This window comes from Sus scrofa, chromosome X, assembly GCF_000003025.6.
Source record: "Sus scrofa isolate TJ Tabasco breed Duroc chromosome X, Sscrofa11.1, whole genome shotgun sequence".
Classification (NCBI taxonomy): domain Eukaryota; kingdom Metazoa; phylum Chordata; class Mammalia; order Artiodactyla; family Suidae; genus Sus; species Sus scrofa.
In genome coordinates, this window is record NC_010461.5 from 22,950,834 (window position 1) to 22,959,602 (window position 8,769).

Below are 8,769 nucleotides of genomic sequence, written 5' to 3' on the forward strand. Positions count from 1 at the left end.
CTATATATCTAACACATGCATATTAGATAATATTGAATCTGCTTGGACATGACTCCCAAATTAAAGATCTGCTCTAAATGTAATTTTGAACTAAATAGAGAACATTTTCCAATATAACTGGAAGCACTTTTCTATTAACTCAGTATGTATTGAATATTACCTTTAAATACTATTGAATTAAAAATCAAAGGAAGATTCTGAAGTACCGTTTCTTTCTTAGTGGGAGCAGATAAAGTTTGTCCTCTACTTTGGAGAGACTATTTTAACCTGGTCCTGAAGACTGGATTCTCAGGAATGTTAGAATGTTTTTTTTCCATCGGGTTTATTGCTCTCTTTCTCTCACTCTGGCTAGCATGCATCTTACAAAGATATGTGAGGTTTCTACTAACTCCTTGGGTTCTATCATAATGATGGCATAATGTAGTTGAATTGCATGATGATGAAATGTTCAAGAGTAAATTTGATTTCGGATTTCATAGACATAAGGCAAGATATCTGTCCTTTTCAGGTGATGGCAAAGAGCATCTATTTTTTGTTTTTGCTTTTTCAGCTCACTACCAGAGTGTTTATTGTTTGTCTGTATGTGGGCATCTTTGCAAATAGATAGCTGTGAAAAGATGTCAGGAACTACACAGATTGGCCCCAGAAAGGAAGCCCCATACGGAACAGTGACTTAGCAAGCACATTTATGATAATCCACTATCATTCTCTGAGATACATCTACCTTCTTCTTCAGTCAATTTGTGATCTTAAATAGAGATATGATAGGCATCTCAATTACTGCATGTAAAAAAAATTCATTGAATGAATCTTTGTTAATTCTTTCATGGATGCTACATTTGCTTTTATTTCTCATCGTAGTTTGTGGAGATGATTTCAGTGAAATCCACTTGCTTCTATGCAACAGAAAGGACAATATTCCAAAAATCAGAGAGCCATTGTGGGATTCTATCAGTTATTGAGACTATTTATAAATCATGCAATTGGCTTCTGATAGAAGGAATGCAGAATATATTTTCAGAGCAATGCAGATCAACCATGAGGCAGGTTTGGAAACCAACTCAAGTTATAACTATACCTCTCTTTCCCTTCTCTTTTTTGACCACATCCATGGCATATGTAAGTTCCTGGGCCAGGGATTGAATCTGAGCTACAGCTGCAGCCACAGCTGCAACAATGCCAGATCCTTAACCCATTGTGGAAAGCCAGGGATCAAACCCACACCAGTGCAGAGACAACATAGGATCCTTAACCTGCGGCACCAGAACAGGAACTCCTAACCATACCCTTCTAAGCCTGCACTCTAACAGAGTGAATTGGTGTTCTTTGTCCATATTACCAGGGGATACTATTTGTTCAGTCAGATCAAAAATTTCCCTTAAGAAACGGCACACTATGTGCATGGGGTGAGTGGTGAGAAAAGGTGGGTTTTACTCTGGGTAAGGATGGGATGAGATGGCATGGACAGGGTTGAAAACCCAAATGCCTACATGGATCAGTCAATAAAATAAAGTGGTGCTGCAGGTGACAGAAGAATGCTCTTGGCTTCCGCAGATAGATATATATGAGTTCCATATTTCTTGAAAGACAAGATCCTCTCTTGGCCTATTTTTTGTTTCCCATATTTGATAGATAAGAGTTATGAGATATATATTTGCTTTTCTTTTAACTCTACTATAAAAAACATCAGCTAGAGTTCCAGATACACAGGTATAGATGCTGGACTTTAACACCTGGAAGACATGGGCAGCACTGGGGACTGGGCACAGGATGGGTACTTCAGTTGGCTAGGGGTGGAGGGAAGGAATTGGAGCCTAGTATGGCCATATATTCCAAATTTTCAATAGATGCCACTGTATGTAAAAACTTCTGATTTAAAATTTTTAACTAAACCAAATTAAAAATTGTCCCTTAAAAATTTTTTTAAATAACACCAGACAACAACATTTTCCAAGTTCCTTAAAAATCTCATTATTTCTATTTCTTAAGAAAATTCACCCTAGTAAAGGACCACAGGTCCTATAGTGGAAGATTAGGGGAAATGTGCCAAGTATTTGTAATGTTATTATAGCGTGCTTCTTTTAAGAGCTGGGTTTCTTCAGAAGCAGATCCAGTGACAAGGAATACTGTACACGTGACTTATTAAGAAAGTATTTTCAGGAAAAACTATTAAAGAACTGGAGAAAGCAGGACAGCAAAGAGGAAGAAACTGAATAAAAGTGCAAATTTAGATAACTTTAGCTCATTCCAAAAGGAAGACTTTGGGTTGTAAATTATACTTCAAAATGTTCTGCCTAGAGACAATGGAGTTGGGGTTTTATATTCTCCTTCAAACATTAGTTATTGTTTAAGGGTCGCTTGAGGGGACATAAACACTCAGGCACCACCATCTCTGCTCATGTGGACACAACAGTTTCAAAAGCCCAAAGGCCATTTTCCAAAGAAGAATCAGAATTCAAGGCACACTAAAGTTGGATGCGTTGTACATAGTAACAAAAAAAGATCCAATGGGATACAACGCATAATGTGTCTTCAATTAAAGGACCAGAGGAACTGCAAAGAATTCAAACAGATAGCTGTGACTCAAATTTGAGGTCCTTTCACCAGAGTCAGGGTTTTCAATTTAGACAAATAAAGCAATTTCAGCAGACCCATTTTGGCCCTAAGAATCCTATGATCAATTAACCACTGCCAAAGACCACAGTATATCTGATCATTTGAAATAATACTGTGTACCAACTTTGTTTCTTATGTAAGCCTGTCTTTTTGCTCACTGTTTGGGCTCTTTTCCCACTGAATGTTCAAGAAATATGTCATCTCTATGAAAATCAAAAGCCATTTCAACTTTAGAATTTCTAACCAATACTCCAAAACTAAATAAATCATCCACCAAAGCATTTTTCAAAGATTAAAATGACTGTGTCACCAATATATTTCTTAAAATCTTAATAAGTTTTTCTTCTTGGCTCTCTTGGAGGGGGCATGAATATGTGGGTAGGTGGATCATGCATATTAATAATAATACAGCATTCCTATTCTTTTGAAATATTTGAATGCATAAATTATTGGCACCTCAACTTTATTTAGTGTAGGACATAAGTGAATTTAGGTGTCCATACAGTGCCTATATCATAGCTGCCAGAGGGCAGAGTACAGTGAACACTCTGCCTATTCATTACAGAGCTCATTCAAATATTATTCCTTCTTAAAGGAACCACAGTTTTGATCAGATAACCCCTTTGGCCATAGTCACATGACTCCTGGGAAATGGTCTGATCTGTTAGGTAAAATTTGGATGACTTAATATTGCCAGTAACACATAGGGGGGAGTCTGTTTGTGAGCTCATGGAAACATTTCCTCACTCCTAAGAGAGCAAACACACCATCTCAGCTTCTCTGGACACTGTTATACAGATATACTGCCTAGATTTCTGCAGCTACCAATCTCAAAAGGCAGCCAACTCCGTGCAATGAAGACAGAGAGTTGAAAAGAGCCATGTTCCTGATGACATCACTGAGTTATTCAAATGCCTAACCCTGAAGCCTCCTCTGGTATTTCTGAACTTTGTGAAATACGTTATTTATTTATTTTTTAATACAGTTTGAGGGAAGATTCTGCTACTTGTGGATGAAAGCACATTAACTGACAGGCTGGGAGATGAAATATCTTGTCTCACTGGATTTTGTAAGTAGAGGCAGATCTTTTCCTCTCACGACTTACATTATTAGTCATAGAATACAAGCATGAGCAATTCGGAGCTTAAGCCCCTATTACAAAGATGTCCTATTTTTTTTCTGTGCACATTGACTCTCTTAGAGCAAAACAAGAGAGCCTTGACATGAGCAGTCCTTCTTGATTCTATCCTACAAAAGATATGAGTAAGAGCCACTTTGTGGTTCTTCGCTCAATATTAATCATAGGCAGGGGGATAATTATAAGGTTGGATTTAAAGGAAAAAATGTACTTACAATTAATCCCCAAAATTTCTTCTTAGTTAAATTAGAAATCTTAATTAATTACTAATCAGCAAACAGAATCATCAGGGCTACACTATCTTTTTGACATCCAGAAAACCACAGAGGTGCTTCCATTTGAAAAAAGCATGTGAATGAGATATTACATAACCATATTTATTCAGTAGGTGGACTTGATATTAAGTGGAATACTCATGTGGTGAGTGAGAAAGATACGAGGAAAAAAGTAAGTGTAAACCAATAAGTATATAGAATTGGTTGGGTAAATTCAAGACATTGTTGACCGTAAGAAGTTTAAAAACTAGTAAAAATTGTCAAAATGTATTATAAATTGGCAGAATATATCAAGATTTGTGACTCTAGGATGTATAGGATTTTGAGAAACAGTATATTTTATTTAGTTTTTTTATTTTTCCATTTTTGTCTGCACCTGCGGCATATGGCAGTCCCTGGTCTGGGGATTCAATCTGGGCCACATCTGCGATCTAGGCCACTGCTGAGGCAATGCCAAATCCTCAACCCCCTACCCTGGGCTAGGGATTGAACCAACCATGCCACAGAGACAAGCTGGATTATTAACCCAATGTGCCACAGTGGGCACTCCAAGAAACAGTTTCTTAATTAAAATAAACTTTAAGGAGTTCTCTTTGTAATGCAGCAGAAACGAATCTGACTGCTAACCATAAGGTTGTGGGTTTGATCCCTGGCCTCACTCTGGGGGTTAAGGATCTTGTGTTGCTGTGAGCTCTACTGTAGGTCACAGATGTGGCTGGGATCCTGCATTGCTGTGGCTGTGGTGTAGGCTGGCAGAGGTAGCTCCAATTGGACCCCTAGCCTGGGAACCTCCATATGCCATGGGTGTGGCTCTAAAGAGCAAAAAAGTAAAAAATAAAATAAACTTTGAGAAATCTTTGGTACTAGGACTAAAAACTTACTCTAGAAGAAAAACCAAGATAACAATAAGCAGTCTCTAATTTAGGGTAATTGTCCATGAACTACTCATTTAGTATTATCTATGATGAGGAAATAATAGAAGCAAACACTATATATATATTTTGAGTCAAATGGGAAGAAATGGTACCAGTGAGAGAGAATTCAGTACTTATAACAAATTTGTGACTCAGACAAATGCAAAGTAACACCTTAGAGAAAATAATCTGCTTTATGCCTATTGGTAGGAGAAAGAAACTGGGGTTGGGCGAGCATTGAAAGAGACCCTTGTGTGAAACCGGGCAGAAAATTAAATATGAAATTAAAAGAAAATATTGGTTAAGACCAGTGGGAAATTTATTTTTAAAGACTATTCTAATAGGGGTATCTATTTTTCAACTAGAAATATAGCATTGAATTTAGCACTCCCTGGTTTCAAAGAAATTTTTGTGCACTCTATAATTTTCATGGCTAAGGACCATTTAGCAAATTAAACCAGAGGAAAGTGAAAGCAATAAAACAAAATTAATAAAAACAATCTGAACAAAAAGCGATACGAGGGTATACCTATAATAGCACATACAAATAATAAAATGATTGTTCGAGTAATTCAAAATAAAGGATTGATCATTGCCATAGTAGTTGCATGGGTAGTGCCAATTGTGAAAATTACTGAGAAGAGTTTACATATTTTTGGCAGAAATATATATTCGTATTGTGGATACAAAATTAACCAAATTCTTCTTTATTCTTTTACTTCTGCAGTTACAACATTTTAAGGTTTCCTTTTTTTCTTTATTTGGGTCTATAATGTGATATTCTACCAAAAAGAAACTATGAGACCCAATATAATTTATTAGATATAGCCATGTGTCCAAAATAGAGACTCAGACTAGACAAGCTTAGTCCATAAGCCAGGACTATGATGAAAAGTGTAGGAACCATCTTTCCATCAAATGATTCCACCACTAGATACCTCTTCATATTTCTCTGCAATTAGAGGGATAACCAAGATAACATCTTATTTCTGTTTGATAATCAAATTTCTATTTTATACCCACTCCCCCCTTCTTTTAGAGGGCATTCTTTCTTTCTTTAGTCATAATATTGGCATGAAAACTCAGAAACATATTTAGACATGCCAAAAAAGCATGACTATTCATGCTTTAAGCTTCTGGCCTGAACTCTCTTCAACATGATTTTATGAGACAGTGAGGTCCATTACATTTAAAGTGTCACACTGATCGCTATGATAAATTCTGACCTCAACAAGAGGCTTTACAGATTGCCAGTGCCGGGTGCAAACTATCATGAGCCCTTATTTCAGCCACCTCAGGCAAGCAGGTCCTAGACGTCACTAATAATTGCAGATCTCCTTTCCCACAGCTAATTTAGAAGCCCAAAGTTTGCCAGCAAATTTTCCCTCCTGTCTGCCAACTTTATTCTCTATTTTCTCCACAGTGTTTCAAAATGTGGAGGATCACAGTTCACTATGTTGAGAAAAATTAAATGGCACTCAGAATTTTCCCCAAACATAGAGAAGGCTTGAAACATTTGCAGGTCACAAATTGTTCAAAGAAAATCATAAAAAATAGTTGACACACAAAAATCCTGTCTAGGCAGATCAGTTTAGCCAAGTTATCAGCTCCATGAGGGCAGGGATCATATATGTTTTATGACTGTTATTATATCTCTGTTTAAAGAGTGCCTGGCACAGAAGTGTCAATAAATATTTGTTTAACAAATTCATGGATAAATAAATCTCCATATTTCTCTACCATTAACTCAGCACTTGATTTCTGTCTCAATCAGATCTGTATTAGACTCACTTAGTATAAACCCATCTCTACTTCTGAATTGCTAGCTGTGATAAGCAGAAGCTGTCTCTGCCAGTAATCTCTGTACTTAATAACACTTAGATTAATTTGACCTTTGTCTTTTCCTCAAGTGATTTTCATAGTGCTGTACACATTAGGAATCACTAAAAAATTCTTGTCAGTAAATCTGAATGAACATATGAGATCTCAGACTGACTGAAAATTGTTAGAATTGTTAGGCTTGTTGAACATGTTCTTTAGCCTGAGTTCCATTTGTCTCTCTCTCTCTCTTTTTTTTTTTTTTTTTTGCTTTTAAAGGCTGCACCAGTGGCGGATGAAGTTTCCCTGGCTAGGGTCTGAATAGGAGCTACAGCTGCTGGCCTACACCACAGCCACAGCAACACCAGATCTGAGCCACTTCTGTGACCTACACCACATCTCATGGCAATGCCGGATTCTTAACCCACTGAGTGGGGCCAGGGATGGTTCCTAGTTGGATTCATTTCTGCTGTCCCATGAGGGGAACTCCTGTTCGTCTCATTTTTTAATTTTCTATTCCTGTCCCCAGTATTGATAATCAATCAATATTGGCTAGCTAAAAGCAATCTATCAATATATTAGGAGTTTAGGATTAACACATATACACTACTATATATAAAATAGGTAAACAATAGGATCAACTGTATAGCACAGGCAACTATACTCAATATTTTGTAATAACCTATAATAAGAAAGAATTTGAAAAAGAATATATATGTATAACTGAATTTTTAAAAAAGCAATCTAAAGTTGTTTAAAATAGTCTACTTTTAGAAAACTTTGCTCTTCTTACCTAACACAGATAGGTAGTTTACTTTCTAACAGCATTTCCTGATTTTATAAAGATTTCCTGATTCTATACCATTAAGGCAAGTAACATAGTTATCGTTTTTTCTTGCTTCCTATTAACTTTATGGACACTGTTATCTCCCAGCCCAGAAACCCAACATGATATTTCATTTTGAAAGTAAATGCGAACCAGCATGATATATATGTTTCCTATCTTTCACATCAATGGTTTTAACCTACCTCACCATCACTCTAGGCAATATAGCTTGAAAGAAATTATATGCCAAAAATAAACAACGCTATATTAAATGATAGATGAAAAGAATTATATGAGATCTACTACAATATGCATAAGTGCAGTAAAGAGTATGCATGGGATAACTATCACATCAAAGTGAATAGAAAAAAGGATAAATCCTCAAAATCATAGTACAATCTCAAATCTATCAAATTAAGATGGATAGAAATGTCACACATAAAACACATAGACATGATAATGACTTTTTAAACTATAGCAGCATACATAATGCATTAAAAACTGAAAACAATGTAGTATGTTTTTATGGGAGAACAAAAGAATCTCAATAATTTGTTCTAAAATGCTGTTGAATTTCAAGGCAAAACAAAATTCAATCTTTTAAAAAATAATTCCATTGAAGTTGCAAGAAACACTTCATAGTTTTTGCAGTTCAGGTTCAGATCATTAAAAAATTTTAGTTTGTTATAGAACAGTCCTTTTAAATTGATTACTTGTAATTCCTTATAACCTTGCTATAGTGTATTCTGTGTGTGTGTTTGTGTGTATGTATGCCCACACAATTGTTTTTCCACTGGGGATAGTTATATTTCTTCATATTTTTATTTTTAAACACATTCTATTACCAGTTGGGAGATTTTTATGTAATAAATTTATGACATGTTAGATTTGATAAAATTTTCAAGTGAAAACTATATATTTTCACAAAAACATATAATTTCATCCTTTTTCATTTTCTCGTTAATATTTTTATTCACTAAAGCAATATCACATCCATATTTTGTAGAATCACAAATTTTACTTTTAAGAAGCAGAGCTTATTTGCATAAAATACTTAAATAGCTATATTTTTAGATCATTTTCATGTATCAAGTATCATACTAAATATTTTATATATCCTTTTCAATGATCAAAAAAGTTGGTGACATGATTCCTTTGCCTCAGGTTAGTAAACTGAGATCA